Source organism: Pleurodeles waltl, chromosome 4_2, assembly GCF_031143425.1.
Source record: "Pleurodeles waltl isolate 20211129_DDA chromosome 4_2, aPleWal1.hap1.20221129, whole genome shotgun sequence".
In the NCBI taxonomy this organism is placed as follows: Eukaryota; Metazoa; Chordata; class Amphibia; order Caudata; family Salamandridae; genus Pleurodeles; species Pleurodeles waltl.
In genome coordinates this window covers 274,766,626-274,790,708 of record NC_090443.1, presented here as the reverse complement: position 1 = coordinate 274,790,708, position 24,083 = coordinate 274,766,626, and the positions used below count along the sequence as shown (strand labels likewise).

Genomic DNA, 24,083 nt, shown 5'->3' with positions numbered 1-24,083 from the left:
CCCACCCGCCCTACATGAGGCCTTCACACACACCACTCCATGCATTCATGCCACATGCATCGTGCTCACAGTGTACTCACCTGTTGGTCTGGAGACCCATACAGCAGTCTGTGTAGATCTCCATCCACCAGTCGCTCCATCTCCGCCGAGGTGAAGGCAGGGGCCCTTTCCCAAGTCACACGAGCCATGGTAGGTTCCAGACACAGGTCACAGAGGCACATACAGTGTAGGTCCTCACCTGCTGAAGGTCAGGTAGCAAGTGAGTGATCAGATAGAAAATGGCGGTCATGTCCGCGCCGGTGCATACCGTCACCGCCAGCGCACATCACCATTGGCCACTGTACCCCATAGGGCCCAATGTTAACCAATGAGGAGTTGCACGGCGGTTCCCACTGCCTACCTCAACAGCGCACAAAGTCAGTGGAATTACCTCATTTCCACCTGTCCCTCCACACAGGACAGGCAGACGCCATTTCTTGGGGAGGGCAGGCCCTGGATAATAACTGCGTCACAGATAAAAATAGGACATACAGGACAAATCCGACTTAACCATTTCACATTAACATCATGCATTGCACTGTTGTGGGCCCGATGTTCAGTTTGTGACCAGCTCCTCACTCTTTTGTCCCTTAGATTGCAACTGCTGCAGATGAATAGGAGATGGAGACATACCCCTGTGTAGAGACCCCTGGTGGACTTGGCAACACTGGAGGACAGGCACATTATCCTCAGCTATAGACTTGACTGGGCCACAATCACAGAGCTGTGTGCCCAACTGGACCCTGACCTGATATCTGCTGTCCGTCAACCCACTGGGATCCCCCCTCTTTTGCAAGTTCTTGGTTCTTTCCAAGTGACAGTTGGATTGGCAGCAGGAATGTCACAGCCAATGTTCTCAATAGTGCTGACAAGAGTGTTGTCTGCCCTAATTAAACACATGTGCAGCTACATTGTTTTTCCCCAGGTGGAGGATTTGGCCACAGTGAAGGCTGACTTCTATACAATGGGACATATCCTCAACATAATTGGGGCAATTGATGGAACTCATATTGCATTTGTCCCCTCCCCGGCAAAATGAACAGGTGTTCAGAAACCGAAAGAGTTTCTACTCCATGAATGTACAGATGGTGTACTTGGCGGACCAGTACATCTCCCATGTCAATGCTAAGTATCCTGGGTAGGTGCATGATGCCTTTATCCTGAGGAATAGCAGCATCCCTAATGTGATGGCCCAAATACAGAGGCACCAGGTGTGGCTAATAGGTGAGCCCTCGTTCCCACCCAGTAGATGTTGGTGTATGGGTATGGTGTGGGCCATATAGGATAGTGTGTGCCTAACTGTTGTCCCTCAATATTGCAGGTGACTCAGGATACCCCAACCTATCATGGCTACTCACCCATGTGCGGAGTGCCAGGACAAGGGCAGAAGAACGTTACAATGAGGCACATGGGTGAACAAGAAGGATAATTGACGGACCTTTGGCCTCCTGAAGGCCTGGTTCAGGTGCCTCCATCTAACTGGGGGATCCCTGTGCTACTCACCCAAGAAGGTCTGCCAGATAATCCTGGCATGCTGCATGTTGCACAACCTTGCCTTGAGATGCCATGTGCTTTTATGCAGGAGGAGGAGGCTGGAGATGGCCGTGTGGCAGCAGTGGACCCTGTGGACAGTGAGGATGAGGAGACAGAGGATGAGGATGAGGACAACAGAACGCAGTGATTCAACAATAATTCCAATGACACACAGGTAAGACAGTGTTACTTCACATTTCATTGTCATTATTTAGATTATCTTTGGCACTGTCATACTGTTATTTCCCACTTCTATGCCCACTCACTGTAGCCTTTGGCAACTCATTTTGCAGATGTTGGGGCCCCACTATCGCTCCTGGGGTGATCACTGCAGCCAACTACAGGTCTTTCCTATGTGAACATTACTGAACAGTTGAATTGCAATATTTGAACCTGGTTAAACAAATACATACTTAAATAAATTTGACATACTCCATACTTGTATTTTGTTCAAAGGGTGTTTATTGGAGTGCTAAGAAGAAGAGAGTAGCAAGTGCATTGGGATCGGGTGATGATGGACAAAAGTTCAGGGCATTTTCTAGTCAATTTGGTGCGTAGGTTCATTGTCCAAGGGGGCATAGGATAGGGAGCAATGGCAGTTCAAGGTGGACAGGGTAACAGAGTGGGACACAAGGGTGACAATCAGGAGAGTCTCACTTCCTGGTGGGGGTCTTGACAATAGTCTCTGGCTTCTGCCTGGATCGCAGGGAACGTTTGCAGGGTGGTTCACCTTCTGCAGGGGGAGGGGTGCTGGTGGCCTGTTGGTTCTGCGGCGGGGCCTCCTGTCCACTAGTGGCAGCGGAGGTGGAAGGCAGTTCAGATGTCTGACTAGTGGCAGGGGCCCGCTGTTGTGAGGCTGCCCCCCTCATAATGGTGGCCATGTCTGCCAGCACCCCTGCTCTGGAGACCAGGGTGGTGTTGATGGCCGGCAAGTCCTCCCTGATCCACTGGTACTATCCCTCCTGCAGCCACCTGTTCTCCTTCACGTTGTCCTGGATCTGGCCCAGAGTATCCTGGGAATGTTGGTAGGCTCCCAGGATCTCTGCAAGTGCCTCATGAAGAGTTGGTTTCCTGGGCCTGTCCTCCCACTGGTGCACAGTAGTCCTCCCAGTTTCCCTGTTGTCCTGTGCCTCTGCCCCTTGAACCGTGTGCCCACTGCCACTGACCCCAGGTCCCTGATTGTCTTGGGTATAGGTGTGCCCTGGGGTCCCTGTAATGGTGGACACACTGCAGATTGATGTGTCCTGGGGACAGAGGTATCGGTAAGCTGGGTGGGTGCTATGGTGGTGTTTCCAGATGGGGGAGGCTCTGTGGTGGTGTGTGACTGTGGCTGGGTAACCAACTGTCCAGAAGTCCCTGATGGGCCAGGTTGGTCATCCAGATCCAGGCGACCAGAGTTGCTGTCATCACTGTGGGCCTCTTCAGTTGGGGGACTGGATAGAGCTGGCACCTCTTCTCCACTGACATTGGCTGGGATACCTGTGGGGATGTACATGCTGTGTTATTGTTTCTGTGTGTGACATATTGTGCATCAGTGGGTTGCCCTCTTGTTTTGTATTTGCCCTGGCAGCTTTCACTTGTGTACCTTGGTGTATGGAGGGTTGATAAGTTCTCTCTAGTGTGCATGCTTTAGTGATAGGTGTCCATGCAGGTCTGTGAGTGGTTTTCATGCAGTGGTATGGCATGCAGGGCTTGGCATTGGGATGAGTGAGATGTGATGGTGGGGGGTGTAGGAGGTGGTGGAGTGATGGGAGTGAGGGTGAGAGTGGGGGTATGTGATGGCATGCAGGTAGGAAGATAGTTGCACCTGTGCTCCAAATAGCTGTGGCTCTACCCCGTTGATTTCCTCCACCATGACCCTTAGCTCCTCCTCTGAGAATCTGGGGTGTCTTTGTGGTGCCATGGGTGTTGTGTGAGCTGTGTAGGTGAGGGTGTCTAGGGTGATGTGTTGGGTATGTGATGTGTGGTGCATGGGTGGTGTATAGGTGTAGGTGGTGTGTGACTCTGGTTGTGTCTATAGTCATGGTGTCTGTCTCGTGCCAATGGTTTGTATTTGTAAAGGGTTGTGGGTCATGCAGTTGTGTGTTTTATAGTGGTGTGTGTGTTGGTGTTGTGTGTGTATGGGTGTCAGATGTGTGTTCTTTAAATTGACCAATGAAGTGTTGTTTTGTTTGTGTGTGTGTATTTTGAGTGCAGCGGTATTTACCGCCACTGGCTTACTGCCATTGAATGTCCGCCGTGGTCATTTGTGGGTCATCATTTGGTGGCCGTTGTTCTGTTGGCGTAATAGTGTGGGTATGAATACTTCCAGTTTATCACTGACCATTGATGTGGCGGACTTGTGTGTGTGGCTGAATAGTGACGGATTGGTGTGTGTGTCATAATATGGTGAACGGATATCCGCCGCTGCGGTGGAATGTTGGTGGCAGTCAGCATGGCGGTAAGTGGAATTTACCGCCAGTGTCATAATCAGGGCCATAGTAATTTGCATTAGACTTAAAACATGTGTAGGATTAGCAGTTGCCTCCTAACCACCAAAGGGATAAAACAGACTGGCATTGAAAGTTAGAAATCGAGAAGCTTGCAGACTAGCATAAGGGATGATATTGTAAAAATGAAACATGTGGTACAGTCTAGTGGGAGGGATCATACTGTAGCAATTAAACAACTGGTAGTTATGATTATAGTATTCAAAAGACAGTTACATATAGCATTGCAAATTTGTGAATTAAGTGGAGAGATTCACTGAGACATTCAGAACAAAGAAATATACAAACGTTAAAAAGTGCTGCATAAAATTACATTACAACGATGCAAATGACCAGTTGCTTAAACTGGAAAGAAAGATACTAAGGGGGTCATTCAGACCCCGGCGGGCGGCGGGAGCCGCCCGCCTGGAGGGAACCGCCATATGGTCGCTCCGCGGTCGAAAGACCGCGGAGGCCATTCTGGCTTTCCTGCTGGGCTGGCGGGTGACCGCCAGCAGGCCGCCCGCCAGCCCAGCAGGAAACCCCTTCCCACGAGGAAGCCGGCTCCGAATGGAGCCGGCGGAGTGGGAAGGTGCGACGGGTGCAGTTGCACCCGTCGCGAATTCCAGTGTCTGCTGAGCAGACACTGGAATTCAAAGTGGGGCCCTCTTACGGGGGCCCTTGCAGTGCCCATGCCATTGGCATGGGCACTGCAGGGGCCCCCAGGGGCCCCACGACACCCCTCACCGCCATCCTGTTCCTGGCGGTCGGAACCGCCAGGAACAGGATGGCGGTGAGGGGGTCAGAATCCCCCATGGCGGCGCAGCAAGCTGCGCCACCATGGGGGATTCCCAGGGCAGCGGAAAACCGGTGGGAGACCGCCGGTTTTCCTGGTCTGACCGCGGCCAAACCGCCGCGGTCAGAATGCCCTGCGGGGCACCGCCAGCCTGTTGGCGGTGCTCCCGCATCCCCGGCCCCGGCGGTCAAGCGGAATGAGCCCCTAAATGTACTACAAATTTAGTTTTTCTACCACCAGTATTATTTTTCAGAGTAGAGAAGGAGTTGATATGTCATACCTGGGATTTTTTTTTTTAAAGTCTAGTGACAAGGGGCCTTAAAGAGCAGCAAAAGCCCCACTAAATCGGAAAATTGCCTGCTGGCCAAAATAAATGAACTATTTGTTTAAGTGTATTTAGCAGATGGTCAGACTTCAAACACTGGAAGCAGAGTATCATTGTTCTGGTTCTGGTGGTTCTGGAAGGGGCCACACTGTCCTCCTGCCTGCAAGCTGTCTCAGGTTGGATGGCTGACAGCAAATTGCAATTAAATGAGGAAAAGACGGAATTATTGATTCTGGGCCCAGAACCTAGATTAGGTACCCAGCAAAGGATTCCCATGGGTGCTGGGAGCCCTTCCGCGCCCTAAGAAAGTGATCAAGAGTTTGGGGATTTGGCTTGATCCTCTTTTGACACTGGATACTCATGCTAAGCATATATCATCTACCTGCTTCGGCCTTCTCAGACTCTTAAGGAAGGTCTTTGCTATCCTCCCAGCCCTGGCAAAGAGACTCATTGTGCAGGCCACAATCCTGTCAAGACTAGACTATGGTAACGGACTCTTTCTTGGCTCTCCATCTTATGTTGAAAAGAAACTGCAAAGGGTCCAGAACGCCGCTGCCCGGTTGCTGTTGGATATCCCTATATGGTCATCCGTAAATACCGGCCTAGTCTCTTTACATTGGCTACCCGTCGAACAGCGGATAACATTCAAGGCCCTATGTTATATACATAGGTCCCTTTATGAAAAGGGTGTCCCTCTTCTGAAGAACCTTGCCACCTTCTACAGGCCAAATAGAGCCCTGAGATCTGCCACCTCCGCTTTTGCTACCCTACCCAAAATAAAGAATGCCAAATGGGGTGGAGCCACGTTAGCCTTTCGGGGAGCCAAGTTGTGGAATTCCTTGCCTCTCAGCCTACGGTTGATGAGCCAAGAATATAATTTACAGAAGGCCCTAAAAACTTGGTTGTTTTAGATCTGTTATTGGCTTTGCCGGGTTTCGGTCTTGGTCCATTTGCGCTGGGAAACCTTAGGGTAGCCATGCGCTCTATAAGTGGTATAATCTAATCTAATCTAATTGTGCTGATATTTAAGAAGAGTAATCAAGAATAGGTAGCATCCTATAAATTGAGCTCCCTTCATAGTTCTAGAAGCAGGGTGTTCTCAGGGGCTAACACCAGGCCAATGAAAAACAGGAGTCAGAAAATAAATGATATAACAGTCATTCAGATGAGGAATCACCTAAGATACTCATCTCTAGAATGCTGTGTCGCCTTGCAGTTGTTATGCAGTGAAATGACAAAGGGACTATGCTTTACTAAATTTAAAAATGTTTTGAGGATTGTATGTTAGAATATTGTTAGGAAAGATATTGCCTGATCAAAATATTGTGTTCTAAATATCATTTCCAAAAATATTTTCATGTTATGCGTAGATGTTTTTATTAAAGTCAATGGTGCAATATTTTTGTAAACAATATTTAGGACACAATGGGGGTCATTCCAACCCTGGCGGTCGGTGTTAAAGAGGCGGCAAAACCGCCAACAGGCTGGCGGTAATAAAAATTGAATTCCGACCCTGGTGGAAACCGCCAACAGAGACCGCCACTTCAACACACCGCCCGCCACGGCGGGACAAACAAACAGCGCGGCGGTCACCGCCAACAGACAGGCGGGAGTAAATGTACCGCCCACCCTATCACAACCCACCAATCCGCCACCTTTTCCGGGGCGGTAGCCCAGCCGATAAAAACACGGCGGAAACAGCCATTTCGAACGGAAAACGCTCACCTCCATACACCCCACGAGGAATCTGGACAGCATGGAACCCCAACTCCACATCCTCCCAGCGATTGTCTTCCTGCTCCTCTACCAGGAGCACGAACGCCTGCGCAGAAGACAACGATGAGTACTGCACCTACGACACAGGGGAGGGGGGAGGCAACAAATTACGGGGTCACACATACGCGACACACCCACCCCCACCTTCACCCACTACAACACACACATCAATGCATAGCAATACATCACAGTTACCCCCCCCCCAAACCCCCCGGAAGAATGCAAAGACAAAAGGAAATGAATATAAACATTGGAATATATTGTATTACTGGCTTAAAAATATATCACACATCTAAAACTTTTATATACATAAATTGTCAAGTCCGATATTTGTAGCAGGCATTGTTCGTGGACCACTGGGCCCAAATCACATGGGCAAAGCCCACACAGGATACCTGACTCCAACGGAGAGAACACTGCAGGGGCATCAGATAGCAAAACTACAGGCACCTCAGGGGGAAGGGAAGGGGGGGCACCTCAGCCAGATGAGTCCACAACGCCAGATCCACGAGGGGCCTCCATGGCCACTGTTCAATCCTGGGAAGTGCAGAGCCACAGTCTCTCAAGTCTCTACAGTGGGTGGCTTGCCCACTTTTCCATCCTGGGGAGTGCAAAGCCACAGTCTCTCAAGTCTCTACAGTGGGTGGCTTGCCCACTTTTCTATCCTTGGGAGTGCTAAGCCACAGTCTCTCAAGTCTCTACAGTGGGTGGCTTGCCCACTTTTCCATCCTGGGGAGTGCAAAGCCACAGTCTCTCAAGTCTCTACAGTGGGTGGCTTGCCCACTGTTCCATCCTGGGGAGTGCAAAGCCACAGTCTCTCAAGTCTCTACAGTGGGTGACTTGCCCACTGTTCCATCCTGGGGAGTGCAAAGCCACATTCTCTCAAGTCTATACAGTGGGTGGCTTGCCCACTGGACCATCCTGGGGAGTGCAAAGCCACAGTCTCTCAAGTCTATACAGTGGGTGGCTTGCCCACTGTTCCATCCTGGGGAGTGCAAAGCCACAGTCTCACAAGTGGATAACAGTCTCCATTGGTACTGGAGGGGGACTGGTGCCAGAGTGCTTCGTGCAGCCCTGCCCGACACAGATGCGGGCCTGCCCCTTCCGCCAATGGGCAAGCGGTGCTTGAGACGGAGGTGCCCAGTTCAGCGGTGCTTGAGACAGCAGTGCCCAGTTCAGCGGTGCTTGAGATGAAGGGCCCAGTTCAGCGGTGCTTGAGACGGCGGTGCCCAGTTTAGCGGTGCTTGAGATGAAGGGCCCAGTTCAGCGGTGCTTGAGACGGCGGTGCCCAGTTCAGCGGTGCTTCGGATGAGTGCCCAGTTCAGCGGTGCTTGAGACGGCGGTTTCCAGTTCGGCGGTGCTTGAGATGAAGGGCCCAATTCAGCAGTGCTAGAGACGGCGGTGCCCAGTTCAGCGGTGCTTGAGACGGCGGTGCCCAGTTCAGCGGTGCTTGAGATGAAGGGCCCAGTTCAGCGGTGCTTGAGACGGCGGTGCCCAGTTCAGCGGTGCTTGAGACGGCGGTGCCCAGTTCAGTGGTGCTTGAGATGAAGGGCCCAGTTCAGCGGTGCTTGAGACGGCGGTGCCCAGTTCAGCGGTGCTTGAGACGGCGGTGCCCAGTTCAGCGGTCCTTGAGACGGCGGTGCCCAGTTCAGCGGTGCTTGAGATGAAGGGCCCAGTTCAGCGGTCCTTGAGACGGCGGTGCCCAGTTCAGCGGTGCTTGAGATGAAGGGCCCAGTTCAGCGGTGCTTGAGACGGCGGTGCCCAGTTCAGCGGTGCTTCGGATGAGTGCCCAGTTCAGCGGTGCTTGAGACGGCGGTGCCCAGTTCAGCGGTGCTTGAGATGAAGGGCCCAGTTCAGCGGTGCTTGAGACGGCGGTGCCCAGTTCAGCGGTCCTTGAGACGGCGGTGCCCAGTTCAGCGGTGCTTGAGATGAAGGGCCCAGTTCAGCGGTGCTTGAGACGGCGGTGCCCAGTTCAGCGGTGCTTGAGATGACGGGCCCAGTTCAGCAGTGCTTGAGACGGCGGTGCCCAGTTCAGCGGTGCTTCGGATGAGTGCCCAGTTCAGCGGATCCGCCCATGGCGTGGAGGTCATTCGCCACCTGACCTGTGACTGGCTGCGCCTTCCTGCCCACCTGGGATGGGGCTGGTGGGGCCCTCCTGGGCTGCAGTACCGGGCCTGTTGGTGTCCTCCTGCCCACCAGGGATGGGGCTTGTGGGGCCCTCCTGCACAGCTGGGCTGCTGGCGGTCTTGTCGGGCGTGCTGCCCTTCCCAGCCTTCCCTGTTCGCCTGTGGCCCTTCCCCACCTTTGGCGGTGTGCCAGCTGGCACCACACTTCCTGCCGGAGCCATGGTAGGGATTTTGGTCCCTGGTGTTTTAGGCCTCTCGCGCCGGCCACTGACAATCTTCGCATGTTTTTGCGGGGGTGGGCTGGACGTGCCTTGGCTCCCTACTGAACTGGCTGCCCTTGAGGGTGGGGGACTCCACAGTCCATGGCAGACTGTCTTCACAGGGCCAGCTTTTGTGTTGGCTGAGGTACTGACTGGAGTCCTATGAGATGGACGGGGTGGGGGAGTTGTTGGAAAGAGGTCAAGTTTTGATAGGAAAATAATTTTAGGAAGAGAGTGACGGGTAGGTGTAGTAGGTATGGGAGTGGAGGAAGAGGTTGTGGTTGTAGGAGTTTGAAGTCTGGTGTCTTTGGGTGCATGTGCTTGGGTTGGAGGCTGTCATGAGGTGGATGGCTGTTGGGTGGGTGGCTGCCTGCGTTTGTGTAGCTTGGAAGAGGGGGTGACAGACACACTGGGAGAGGACACAGGGGACGTGTGAATGGTAGTGGGGTGGTGACTGCACATGTGCGGGGGGTTCTGGTGGGTGTGCTGGTGATGGACGTAGTGGCTGAAGATGTTGTGCATGCAGGTGTGAGTGGAGACGTCACAGGGAGGGAGGAGGGAGACCAGGAGGAGGGGGACACAGTGGAGGCAGTGGGTGTTGGTATATCTGCATGTGGATGTTGCTTGTGTGAATGCCTGTGTGATGTGTGGTGCTTATGTCTGGCTGAGCTTCCCTTGGGTGTTGAGGTGTGTGCAGGCTGGTCTGATGGTGTGTCTGGGATAGGCAGAGGTACAGGGGATTGGGTATGGGTAGAGGAAGTTGGAGGGGGGAGGCTAGAGACAGGGACAATGGCTGCCGTCAGTGCTGAGGCCAGAGTGTTCAACGATCGCTGAAGGGCAGCCTGACCAGAATAAATGCCCTCCAGGTATGCATTACTCTGGTGCACCTCCCTTTCTACACTCTGGATGGCATTCAAAATCGTAGACTGCCCAACAGTGAGCTTCCTCAGGAGGTCAATGACCTCCTCACTGAGGGCAGCAGGGGTGACAGGGGCAGGGCCTGAGGTGCCTGGGGTGAAGGAGATGCCCACCTTCCTGGGTGAGCGGGCACGGGGCAGATGCTGAGGGGCTGCTGGGAGGGCGGTGCTGGTGCGCTGGGTGGCGGCTGTACCTGTTGTTGAGGGGGGCAGAGATGTTGCCGCCACCACAAGGGAGCTCCCTTCAGAGGACGAGTCGCTGTCACTGACATCCGCACGAGTCCCCGCTGTGGAGCTCCCCTCGCCCTCCGTCTCACTGGTGAATTCCGATTCCGTTGCATGGCCCGCCATGGCCATGTGAGATGCAGCTCCCTCGTGCTCCGATGCCACTTCTCCTCCGCCTGATGATGCTAATGCACACATGAACAGGAAGACAACAAAAAAGGGGGGGGGGAATAAAGAAATGTTGAGTGCATGCATTGGCGACACCGTTGGCGGACAGGACAGACACAGAAGCCCCCTGCACTACGCCGCGCACTTGGGGTCGACTACGCAATCCGTGGGACATGGCCTACAAGACTATGGGCGACATCTGCACACATAGATGACACAGGGCAATGAATAGCTGTACTTGGCACCCTACAGAGGTGGGGGGCGGGGGCACAGGGACATGCCTTACGGAGGGGCCTAGCCTACAGATATCGCCCTGGCATAGGGATACCCACAGCCCTCCTCCCCCACCCAGACACCTCCACTGCGCGCAAAGTCACCAGGATTTGAGTGTACTCACCCCCTTGTGTCTGCTGTGATGTCCTCACGCGCCCATCCAAATCGGAGTAGGCCACCACCAGGATCCGGGACATCAGGGGGGTCAAAGTCCGACTGGCACCCCTCCCACGTTGGGAGGCCATCCCCAGCTGAGCCTCCGCCGTCTTCCTGCTCCAGCGGCGGATGTCCTCCCATCTCTTCCGGCAGTGGGTGCCCTGTCTGTGGTGGACCCCCAGGGTCCGGACATCCTTGGCGATGGCACGCCAAATATCGATTTTCTGGTGGGCGCTGACCTATGTGACATGTACAGGGAGAGAAGAATAATCATCACCTTCTGCATGCTCGATGTGAGTGGCCCCCCATCCCCACCCTTGCCATGTGGCACATGCTCTCATCTGTCGTTTGATGCATGCCTCAATCGCTCCCCTCCCCACCATCTTTCATCCACCCCACTCAACACAGGCATTGCCCACAAAGCATGGTCCCAGTGTACTTACCTGTTGGTCTGGAGGACCGTTGAGTAGCGCATACTGGGGGAGGACCCCATCCACAAGTGTCTCCAATTCCTGAGCAGTAAAGGCAGGGGCCCTTTCCCCAGTCGCATGAGCCATTGTCTCTTCCAGACCAAGGTCACAGCAGCACTTGCAGTGTAGGTCCTCTCCTGTGGAAGATCAGGTATCGAGTGATTAAGCAGATAGAAAATGGCAGTCCCGCCCGCGGCGGTGCGTTCTGCGGCAGTGCGTACCGCGACCGCCGGCGCACATCGTCATTGGCTCCTGAGACCTATAGGGTTTTATGTTAACCAATGCTGCTTTGCGCCGCGGTCTTCGACCGCCTACCGCCACGGTGTGCCACGCCAGCGCATTGACCTCACATCCCATTGTCACACTTCACAGGTCAGGCAGCCGCCATTTAAAGGGCCCACATGGCTTAATTTCTACTGCGTCACACATACCTAGGCCTTGCATCGACACTCATACAAGCCATACAATACATTGGGAATCGTGTTATGTGCAAGCTGTGGGAACGTACCTGTGGGTTGATTGACTCTGTGCTCGCTGTTGTCCTTCATAGGCACCGTCCGCTGGGACATGCGAGGAGATGGAGGAATCTTCCCATGTACAGACTGCTGGTGGACCTGTCGACAATGGAGGAAAGACATGTCATACTGACATACAGGCTTGACCGAGCCACTATACAGGAACTGTGTGCCCAGCTGGAGCCAGACCTGATGTCACCAATCCGCCAACCCACAGGGATCCCCCCTCTAGTGCAGGTTCTGTCAGTACTCCATTTCTTATCAAGTGGGTCATTTCAAACAACAGTGGCCATATCATCAGGGATGTCCCAGCCCATGTTTTCCAAGGTGTTGTCCAGAGTGTTGTCTGCCCTGCTCAAACACATGCGGAGCTACATCGTCTTCCCTGAGGTGGGGGATTTGCCTACAGTGAAGGGTGATTTCTATGCCCTTGGACAAATTCCCAACATCATTGGTGCCATTGATGGGACACATGTTGCTTTGGCCCCCCCCAGCAGGAGTGAACAGGTGTACAGGAACAGGAAGAGTTATCATTCCATGAATGTCCAGATGGTCTGTTTGGCTGACCAGTACATCTCCCATGTTAATGCCAAGTTCCCTGGGTCAGTGCATGACGCCTACATCATGCGGAATAGCAGCATCCCTTACGTGATGGGTCAACTCCAGAGGCACCGTGTGTGGCTAATTGGTAACTCTGGTTACCCCAACCTGTCATGGCTACTGACCCCAGTGAGGAATCCCAGGGCAAGGGCAGAGGAACGGTACAATGAGGCCCATGGGCGTACTAGGAGGGTGATCGAGCGGACCTTCGGCCTCCTGAAGGCCAGGTTTAGGTGCCTCCATATGACAGGTGGATCCCTAATGTACTCACCAAAGAAGGTGTGCCAGATCATCGTGGCCTGCTGTATGCTTCACAACCTGGCTTTGCGACGCCAGGTGCCTTTTCTGCAGGAGGATGGTCCAGATGGTGGTGTTGTAGCAGCTGTGGAGCCTGTGGAGAGTGAAGAGGAGGAAGGCGAAGAGGACGACATAGAGAACAGGAACACAGTAATACAGCAGTATTTCCAATGACACACAGGTAAGAATCCACACCGGCATATTACATTTACTTAAAGACTACTACCTCTCTACTGTCTGACCTTTTCCCCCAGTGTATGGTAACTGAGTTGTGACTTTCCCTTCCGATTTCAGAGATGTGGGCCACACTGCATGACATCTGCTTTGTTTCCCCATGGACTACAGCTGTGTGACAGTGGTATGTTGTCATCACAATGTAAATAAACATTTTGGCACGGTCATGTCTAATACATTTGTTCAAAATCACAGCCAGACTCCAGATTGTTTTGTGCAATAAGTGTGTTTATTACAGTGCTCTAAATTGGTGGGTGGTTGCAAATCGGTGAGGGGTGATGGTGGAGGATTGTCCATGGCAGAGTCCAGACTATCAGTATCACAGGTGCATTGTCCAAATGCCTGTGGAAAGTGGAGCAGGGGCAGTTTAAGGTTGGACAGGGTGTCTATGTGGGACAATGGGATGACAATCAGGGAGGTATCCTTTCCTGGCGGGGGTCTTGGCATCTTACTCTGTCTTCTTCCTGGATCTCAGGGCCCGCTTGCGGGGTGGTTCTCCTTCTGCAGGGGGTGGGGTTCTGGTGGCCTGTTGGTTTTGTGTCGGGCCTCCTGTCCACTAGCGCCGGCGAAGGTGGTAGGCAGTTCTTGGTCCATGCTAGTGACAGGGGCCCTTTTTGGTGCCACAGTGTCCCGCAATGTGGTGACTACCTGATTCAGAGCCACTACGATGGTGCCCATGGCGGAACTGATGTTTCTTAGTTCCTCCCTGAACCCCATATACTGTTCCTCCTGCAGAAGCTGGATCTCCTGAAACCTGCCCAGGACCGTCACCATCGTCTCCTGGGAGTGGTGGTAGGCTCCCATGATGGAGGAGAGGGCCTCGTGGAGAGTGGGTTCCCTGGGCCTGTACCCCCCCTGTCGCACAGCAGCCCTCCCAGTTCCCCTGTTTCCCTGGGCCTCTGTCCCCTGGACCGTGTGCCCACTACCACTGCCCCCAGGTCCCTGTTGTTGTTGGGGTGGTGGGTTAACCTTGGTGCCCTGTAGTGGTGGACACCCCGCTGATTGACATGTCCTGGGGACAGAGGTATGGGCCCACTGGGTGGGTGCTGTGCTGGTGTTCCCGGGGGAAGGTCTGCTGTGGCCTGTGGCTGTCTGAGGGGAACCGACTGTCCCGAGGTCCCCGATGGGCCGGGCTGGTCATCTAGATCCAGGGAGACAGAGCTGCTGTCATCACTGTGGACCTCTTCTGTGGGTGGAGTGGACATTTGTGGACCCTCCTGCACGGTGACATGGCGTTCGGGTCCTGCAGGGGAATAAAAGTATGGTTATTGCTTCTGTGTGTGCCATAGCGTGCAATGGGTGGGTGCCCGTGTACCCCAGTGCTGGCATTCCCTTGTGGGGGCTGTTGTGATGGTGGGTTGGGGGGGGATGGGTATGTGCAGTGGGCATGCTTAGGGGATGGGTGTCCATGCTTTGTGGTCGCATGAAGGGCTTGGTGTTGGGATGGGTGGGTTGTGATGGTGAGACATTTGCAAGGAGTAGGTGTGATGGGGGTGGGGGTGATGGTGGGGGTATGAGTTGGCATGCTGGTGGGGTGGGGGGGATGAAGTAGTTAAGATTTGACTTACCAGAGTCCATTTCTCCACCTACTCCTGCGAGGCCCTCAGGATGCAGGATCGCCAAGACCTGCTCCTCCCATGTTGTAAATTCTGGGGAAGGAGGTAGGGGTCCGCCGCCAGTCCGCTGCACCGCGATGTTGTGCCTGGATACCATGGAACGCACCTTCCCCCGTAGGTCGTTCCACCGCTTCCTGATGTCGTCCCGATTTCTTGGGTGATGTCCCACAGCGTTGACCCTGTCCACTATTCTGCTCCATAGCTCCATCTTCCTGGCAATGGTGGTGTGCCGCACCTGTGTCCCGAAGAGCTGTGGCTCTACCCGTACAATTTCCTCCATCATGACCCTGAGTTCAGCCTCAGAAAACCTGGGGTGTCTTTGCGGTGCCATGGGGTGGTGTGGGTGATGTGTGGGGTGGATTGTGTGGAGCTAAGTGTGGTGATGTGTATTGGTGTGTTGTTTGAAGTGCGTGGTAATATTGCTGGGTGACAGTGAATTGCGCGTCTGGGTGCTCGGATCTCTTTTCTCTGTGCGTGTTCACGAATCTCTAGGAGTGGGGGTTTGTGGGTGATGTGGGTGTGTGTTTTATATTGTATTGGGTTTGTGGGAGTGTTGTTTGTATGGGTATCAGGTGTGTGTATTTGGAATTGTCCAATGTGGCTGTGTTTTGGAGCTGTGTGTGGATTTTGAGCGCGGCGGTGTGTACCGCCAATGGAATACCGTGGTTGAAAGACCGCCGCGTGGATTCGTGGGTCATAATGGCATGGACGTATTTCTGTTGGCGTGACGGTGGAGGTTTGGTCATCGCCAGTTTCTCGCTGGCCTTTGGTGTGGCTGACTTTTGTGGATGTCTGTATTTTGGCGGTTTGCCTGTTGTGGGTCAGAATGACCGTGGCGGTTTACCGCGGCCACAGCGGTGTTATGGCGGTCTTCTGCACGGCAGTAAGCGCCTTTTACCGCTGAGGTTGGAAGGACCGTCAATATCTCTGTCAGATGTTATTAGGCTAAAACTATTTTGTAACATACCCTTTTGTTGAGTAGGTGGAACATGGAAATCTATGGCATAAGTCTGCAGAGTGATGAATTATAATAATATAACTATATTTTGTAGCCCTTCATAGTCCACTTCTGCTGTTTCTGGGCACAGTAAATAACATATGTTACTATTAAAAAATATTACTCAATTCACTGATTCCGAAAATATTGACATCTTAGTCTACCAGGATTTAAACTTGTGACTTTCAGATCACCTTGTCCTAGTTTGATTCTTGCTCTAAGCAAGACTGCTGGTTTAAGGACGACAGTACTTATGTTTGTAGGCGACTAGGCCAATCCTACAACAAGTCGCAACTGTCATCCCAACCCTCCCGGCTCACAAGCAGTACCTCACCAAAAACCTAAACAGTAGAAGGTGATTTGTGGCAGCCTTTACGCATGGACACGAGAGTGCGACACCTCAGGGAGGTCGTGGTTAAACGGAGATTATCCCTTTCTCACATGAATAACATGTCTCAGTCAAACACAGGCAGTAAAGGAGATGCATTGACGTTTTCAATAGGTTTTATGAACAAGTCTGCAGTCTACGATAAATTGCATGGGCCGCAATGAGTAGGATAATGAATAATGCAAGGAACAGAATGGTAAAGACAACAGTCATGAATACAAGACCCCGACCATCTTGCAATAACATAAGATGTGAAATATATGTGAAATAGGCCACACTACCCTAGAATAATGAACCTAATCTCTAACCTAAAGAGAGCTAGGTGAGTTAAAACTAATCTGCCAATACTATGTCCATGAGGAAAGCCCCCAACCCTCGTTACCTTGGAATGAGGTCTCTAGATCAGACTCCGTAGGGACACGAAGCCTGGGTCAGCATCAAGGCGACGTGTAGCATAGATAGCATTGATGGCATCTGGTAGGAATCTCTCTGATTATCTTGTCTGTGTGAGATGTATTTACACAGCTCTGGTAGGACCCCTGATGCAGGTATGTTCCCAAACAATAGATAAGAAAGCATGCTTGTGGTCGCAATTATATAAACAATTTCCTGAAAAGGTACATTATGTTACTGGCACACGAAAGTGGGAAAGTACATAATGCGACAACCTATGTATCTCATTTATCTTTGACGCTGATAATGATGCCTTTACAGAATGGCACTGATAATGTGAAACTAAAACATCTTCCTAACTATAAACATGGCAGCCATCTTGGAAGAATGAATTAAATAAATGCGCTAAAACAGAGCAAGCTAAGTAAGCTAAAAGTCACTGGGTGATGGGGGCACAGGCCTGCAAGCCAAAGGCTAAGCTAAACTCCTGATTCCCATTAAAACGAAATAGGATCCACTACAACCGAATATGTCAGTTGCATAATTGCCGCTACCTTAGCCATTCTGGTCGTTGGTAAACTCCTGCTTAAGGACATCATCAAACTTCACATAGAGACATGAGCATGGTAAATAATATAAGGGATGATATCCTTCCACTGTATGTGTATGCAATGATGATCAATGCTAGGGGTATGTGCTGCACCATATTAAAGGTGGTAGACTATTCCAAGTTTTTAAGCAGAGGATTCGGTCACCTGCAATGTACCCCAGTCATTTTTCAACACTAATAAAGTAAATGCTCAGACTGTACCCTGCTGAGAAAATGTTTCTTTCCATGCTCTTTTCCACAACAGCCACAAAGATGGCAGAAGAAGTAGACCACTTATATGGAAAACATAGGGGAGTATTTTAACACTATGACCAGATGGTGAGGATGTGCTTATTTGAGATGTCTTCCTTGGCAAACGTTATAAAATGTTTTTTCAAAACAAAGGTGGCAAAAACTACAAAGTTTAAGTCTTAAGAAAATAATATTGCAAAAGTATGTTTGTGACTAAAAAACGCAACCAAAAACAACTTTTCATAATAGAATTAATTTTTCACAAAAATGTTTTTTTGGTAAGATGTTTCATCCACAGCTGATATTTTATAAAGAGTTTAACCACTGTGAAATGAGAAGTATGTATGTTTCATTAAAATTTGGTGGTCTAATTAAAATGTTGCCCAGCTCTACTAGTAGTAACAATCATTATTAATTTTCTTGAGATACACACGCCTAAATGGCTCCCAATATGCAAATTGACTTGCTAATAATTTTGGATGTTTCCATTACTTCCTTGATTTTAGCAGCATTTTCTGCTCTTCAGGGAATACACTGTCAGCTTGGTCTCCATTTCACAGGTGCATCCCTGTGGCTATCCAGAAAGAAAATAGGTGGTAATGAACAGATTACTTATTGGTAATACCCTTTTCATGTACCAATACTTATTATGTGAGGTGCCCCATTTTTTATCCAGGCACAATGTGACCATGGGTTAACCAATAAAAAGACCAACTCTATCTACATAGCATACCTATTGTCAGAAGCTAGGTTTTAGGGAGGGAAGAGACCTAGTACACCGTTTGTTATCACAAAGCTATAAAGGGAACCATGGTTGGGATTTAGGTTTAGGTTAGGAGCGTCATAAGTACTGGTACGAGAAAAGGGTATTCAGAATAATGAGGATTACTAGCAAGTAACCAGTTCTTTATTGTCTTAACCCCTTTCTTGTGCCACTACTTACTATATGAGAATATACCTCAGCATATTGACCTGAATGATTCTATGCATGATGTTACTATCAACCTGATGCACAAAATACATATAATGTAACCACAAGGAGCAACAATTGTCTAGGACATAGTAGCAGATAACACTCTGGCTGCAAACTTCAAAGGTTCATAGTTTCCTGCATCCAACTTATAGTGTGAACCAAAAGTAGAAGTATCAGCACACACAGCTGCAATACAAATATCTGAAATTGTAGCCCAGAAGCCTCCATCTAGGATGCAATCATGCTTCAAGTAGACCTTCCTGCTCTACACCCAGTAAAGCCATGTTTTGTGAAGAACATTCTACAGAGATCACATTCCAGGTGCTTAACGTTGCTGAAGAAGCTTTTTGACCATGTTGAAAATAAAGAAAATATACAAACAAATTCTTACATTGTCTGTAGTCCTCACTCCAGGTCAAATATATCCTTACTGCTCTTAAGACATCCAACAAATCAGAGGATTCTTTCTCAGCAGTAGAGGGAAATGGAAAAAAAGAAGGGAGAGTTATTTCTTGCTCCCGCTGAGAGGAAGACTTTACCTTAGGACAAAATCCATGTCCTAACTTTAGAACCCGTCTATTAGAAAAGGTTGTCTGATGGAAAGAGAACCCAATTCACCTAACCTATGAACTGACATTATAGCCTTCAGAAAGAAAACCTTAAGTGTTAAATGCTTTAGATTAACGTTTTCCAACATGTAGCTCATGCGCTACACGTAGCCGATCCTCTACCTGGCTGTAGTTCTTCTGTGTGTAGTGCAGTTCACTAAATTAAAAGCTTTTGCTTGATCAAATTAATATATGTAGGCTAAAAATGAAAAGTGTGTATAGGAGAGAAAAATGTCTTTATTTTCAGAACTCATAAGCTGATGCTGGGAGAAAAACGATTGGATTTCCCAAATATATTTAAAGGTCATATTTGACTGATAAATCATGAAACTATGGCCCGTATCTATACTCCGTTTGCGCCGAATTAGCGTCGTTTTTTTCGACGCAAATTCGGCGCAAAACTAACGCCATATTTATACTTTGGCGTTAGACGCGTCTAGCGCCAAAGTATGGGAAAATAGCGTCATTTTTTTGCGTGAACGCCTTCCTTGCGTTAATGAGATGCAAGGAAGGCGTTCCCGTCTAAAAAAATGACGGCGACGCAAATGCGTCGTATTTATACTCCCGGGCAAAAATCACTCCCGGGAGTTGGCGGGTCAAAAAACCCCGCATTTGCGCCACTATTTAACGCCTGGGTCAGGGTAGGCGTTAAGGGGCCTGTGGGCTCAAAATGAGCCCACAGGTGCCCTCCCCTGCCCCCAGGGACCCCCCCTGCCACCCCTGCCCACCCCAGGAGGACACCCAAGGATGGAGGGACCCACCCCAGGGACATTCAGGTAAGTTCAGGTAAGTTTAATTTTCTATATTTTTTTATTTTTTTTGGTGGCATAGGGGGGCCTTATTTTTGCCCCCCTACATGCCACTATGCCCAATGGCCATGCCCAGGGGACATAAGTCCCCTGGGCATGGCCATTGGGCAAGGGGGCATGACTCCTGTCTTTACTAAGACAGGAGTCATTTAAATGGCGTCTGGGCGTCGAAAAAAATGGCGCAAATCGGGTTGAGGCGATTTTTTTGCCTCAACCTGTCTTGCCCCATTTTAAGACGCCCTAACGCCATTTTCCCCCTACGCCGGCACTGCCTGGTCTACGTGGTTTTTTTCCACGCACACCAGGCAGCGCCGGTCTGCTAGCGCCGGCTAACGCCATTCCATAAATACGGCGCCCGCATGGCGCTTCAGAATGGCGTTAGACGGCGCTAAATTTTTTGACGCTAAACTGCGTTAGCGCAGTTTAGCGTCAAAAAGTATAAATATGGGCCTATGGATAAACGTATTACGAATGTTATTTTCGTGGTGCCTGGAGCACCAAAGCTATGGCTATTATATATTACCTATGTTAGACCATGGTGACTACTGCTGGTAATGTTGCATACAGTGGCCAATAATGCAATTTTGTTTTATGTGATCACAACTACAACACTAATATTATTAGTAGCTCAGGGTGATTTCCACTCAGTTTCACTGCTATTTTTACAGAAAAGGTTGTTGACCCCTTCTTTAGATTTTCATCAGTAAGGATATCAACAGAGTGAAAATGGTGATCCTAAGTACCATTTGGGAATCCCATGAAGCTGTTGTTCAATTTAATAGAAGGTCTAATTGAAGAAAAACCCTTTAGAAGTCTACTTCCCACAGAATCCATGTCCATTACTCATTTTGCTACAGAGGTTGATGGATTTAGAGGTCAGAGCAGCATTTAGAAAAGGAAGACTAATGGTGATTTCAGGTTTTTCTAGTTGATAGTTTGCTGGATTTTTTAACTCATAATGCAGTAGGGGAGGAGAGACCCAACTTTATTAGACCCCCTCCTTTCAATAGTAATACAGTCAGTTTCATTTCGAACGCTCAGACAAGTTTTGAGCGGGAAGAGCACACTGACATTAACATCAGCAAAGGGAATCAAGTCATTCTCCTCCAAAAAGTGGCTATAAATATCAGTTCTACCTTCCCCCACTGGAGAATAGTCAACAGCTTGGCAATTAACTGAAATAGAGAGAAAGCATAAAGAGGGCCATGAACATGACTATACATGTTTTCACCAACATATGAAAACTTGACAGGAAATGTTTTAAAGTAAGGTAGTCAGTGCACTACCAAAACGTCTACCTGAGGGACCTAAATTTCCTTGAAAACATGATTTGTCAGACAGACATCATGGAAGGGGGAACACCCATAATTGTCTTTCTTTACCTTGAGTGTGTGATGCAGACTTAGAAATATTGTGAGTGTCTACCCTGCTGACTACTGCTATTTTAGTGTTGCTAGAGAACAGGTTCCTGTCTCTGACTATTTGTTGGTGTTTAAAAGACTTTATTTAGATATACTGAGAACAAAAAACAACATAGAAAATTGTAACATTCTTTATCATTTTTTTAAGGACTATAAAACTAAATATTGAAAAATGCAATTAAAGTCTTTTGATTTTTTTCTGAGGAAAATCAGGGAAGGAAAGGTAGAGGAAGGGAACATAGGGAAGAATTAATCTCATAAATTCAGAGGAGAAAAAAGAGACCTCCTCATATTTAAATTACATTAAAAGAAAGTGCAAAATAGTACATTATAAAAAAAGATAGCATGACCAAATTAGTGAATATGATTGAGACTGAATGATACTGAACAACAGAGAGAAAGATCATGGTGGTTGAAAATTCTTCGACAGTATGCAATAGACCTCAGCTGCAGAATTAGCTATGTTATATAAGAAACTAGTTAAGGGTAACCATAACATATGACCATTATGATCCTTAGAATATTGATGTCAAAATAAAGGCCCTCATTACAACCTTGGCGGTAAATGCCGCCATGCTGGCGACCGCCAGCATACCGTGACCGCGGCAGTATTCCACTACGGGTATTAAGACCCACACTGAGAAATCAGCTACAATACAGACACAGACACAAGTCCGCCAGACCAAAGGTCAGTGATAAATTGATGGTAGCAAAACCCACACCGTTGCGCCAACAGGAATACGCCCATAGTATCAGGACCCACGAATCACAGCAGCAGTCATTCAACCACGGTAAACTTTTGGCGGTACACACTGCGGCGCTCAAAATACGCACACACTTACAAAACTACACCACATTGGACAATTCAAACTACACACACCTGACACACATACACACACCCACACACTCAGACCACTATAAAGCCCACACCCACCTTACCCACAACCCTTTCAATGAAAAAAAAGATTGCTAACAGAGAGAGACACAAGCCAGGAGCACCCACTCAATCTGAGCCAGAGAACACCATCACCCATACACCATCCATGCACCTCACAGCACACATCACAACACATCACCCCACACATCCATGGCACCCCAAAGACACCCCAGGTTTTCAGAGGAGGAGCTAAGGGTCATGGTAGAGGAAATCATCCGGGTAGAGCCACGGCTATTTGTATCACAGGTGCAGCAGACATCTATTGCTAGGAAGATGGAGCTATGGCGGAGAATCGTGGACAGGGTCAACGCCGTGGGACAGTATCCAAGAACAATGGATGACATCAGGAAGAGGTGGAACGACCTAAAGGGGAAGGTGCGTTCCGTGGTTGCAAGACACCAGGTAGCTGTACAGAGGACTGGCAGTGGACCCCCACATCCTCCCCCACTACTTACAACATGGGAGGAACAAGTCTTGGCAATAATACATCCTGAGGGCCTCACAAGAGTAGCAGGAGGACTGGACTCTGGTAAGACATATCTTTACTACTATATCCTCCATCCCACCTGCATGCCATTACAAACTCCTACCCCTACCCTCACCCCCATCACTTCCCCACCTCACGTATACCCCAATATCACAACCCACCCATCCCAATTCCAAGCCCTACATGTAACACCAATCCATGGACACCCATCACCACAGCATGCCCATTAGAGAGAATCACCTAGCCCACAAAATCATCATGCACACAAGGCACAGCTGACAGGGCTATCCCAACCATACAGAGAAACACACCCATGCACAAGATGGCACACACAGATACAATAACACTGCATTTTTATCACAACAGGACCCCTACTCAATATCACTGGAGAGGAGTTGCCAGCAACATCCAGTCCCCCCCCAGAGGAGGCCCACAATGATGACAGCAGCTCTGCACACCTGGATCACGATGACCAAACTGGCCCATTAGGGACCTCTGGACAGTCGGTTACCCTGCCATAGCCCCAACCCACCACAGAGCCTCCCCCTCAGGAAACACCAATACAGCACCCACCCAGTGGACCCAAGCCACTGTCCCCAGGACACGTCAATCAGCAGTGTGTCCACCGCTACAGGGACCCCAGGCAACCCCACAAACACAGGACGATCAGGGACCTGGGGTCAGTGGCAGTGGGCACATGGTTCAGGGGACAGAGGCACAGGACAACAGGGAAACTGGGAGGACTGCTGTGTGACAGGGGGAGGACAGGCCCAGGAAACTGACTCTCCAGGAGTCCCTCACCAACATCCTGGGAGCATACCACCATTACCAGGAGACCATGGGCCAGATACTGTACAAGTTGCAGGAGACCCAGCGGCTGCAGGAGGGACAGTACCTGGGGATCAGGGAGCACCTCAAAAACATCTACACCTACCTGGTCACCATTGCAGTGGTGCTGGCTGACATGGGCAAGATCATGAGGGATGCAGTGGCACAACAACGGGCCCCTGCCACTAGCCACACCAAAGATCAGCCCTCCACCTCTGCCGGCGCTAGCGGACAGGAGGCCCCACCACAGGACCAACAGGCCACCAGTACCTCACCCCCTGCAGAAGGAGAACCACCCCGCAAACGGTCCCTGCGATCCAGGCAGAAACCAGAAAATATTGCCAAGACCCCGGCCAGGAAATAGGACTCTCCTGATTGTCACCCTTCTGTCCCACTCTGTCACCCTGTCCACTTTGAACTGCCATAATTCCCATTGGACAATGCACCTGTGATACCAAGAGACTGGACCCTAACTGGACATTCCTCCACCATCACCCCAGCCCATTACACATCCCCCTTTAAGTATGAGCACTTAAATAAACACTCTTAGAACAAATACAAATCTTGAGTCTGTCAAATGATTGAAATATGTATTAGTACAACAGTC

General features: G+C 50.1%; 1 protein-coding gene across 1 annotated transcript in view; it reads left to right on the top strand.

Moving 5' to 3' along the window:
- Nucleotides 1-24,083, top strand: part of LOC138293845 (extracellular calcium-sensing receptor-like) — a 224,843-nt gene that overhangs the window by 8,534 nt on the left and 192,226 nt on the right. The window lies entirely within an intron of this gene.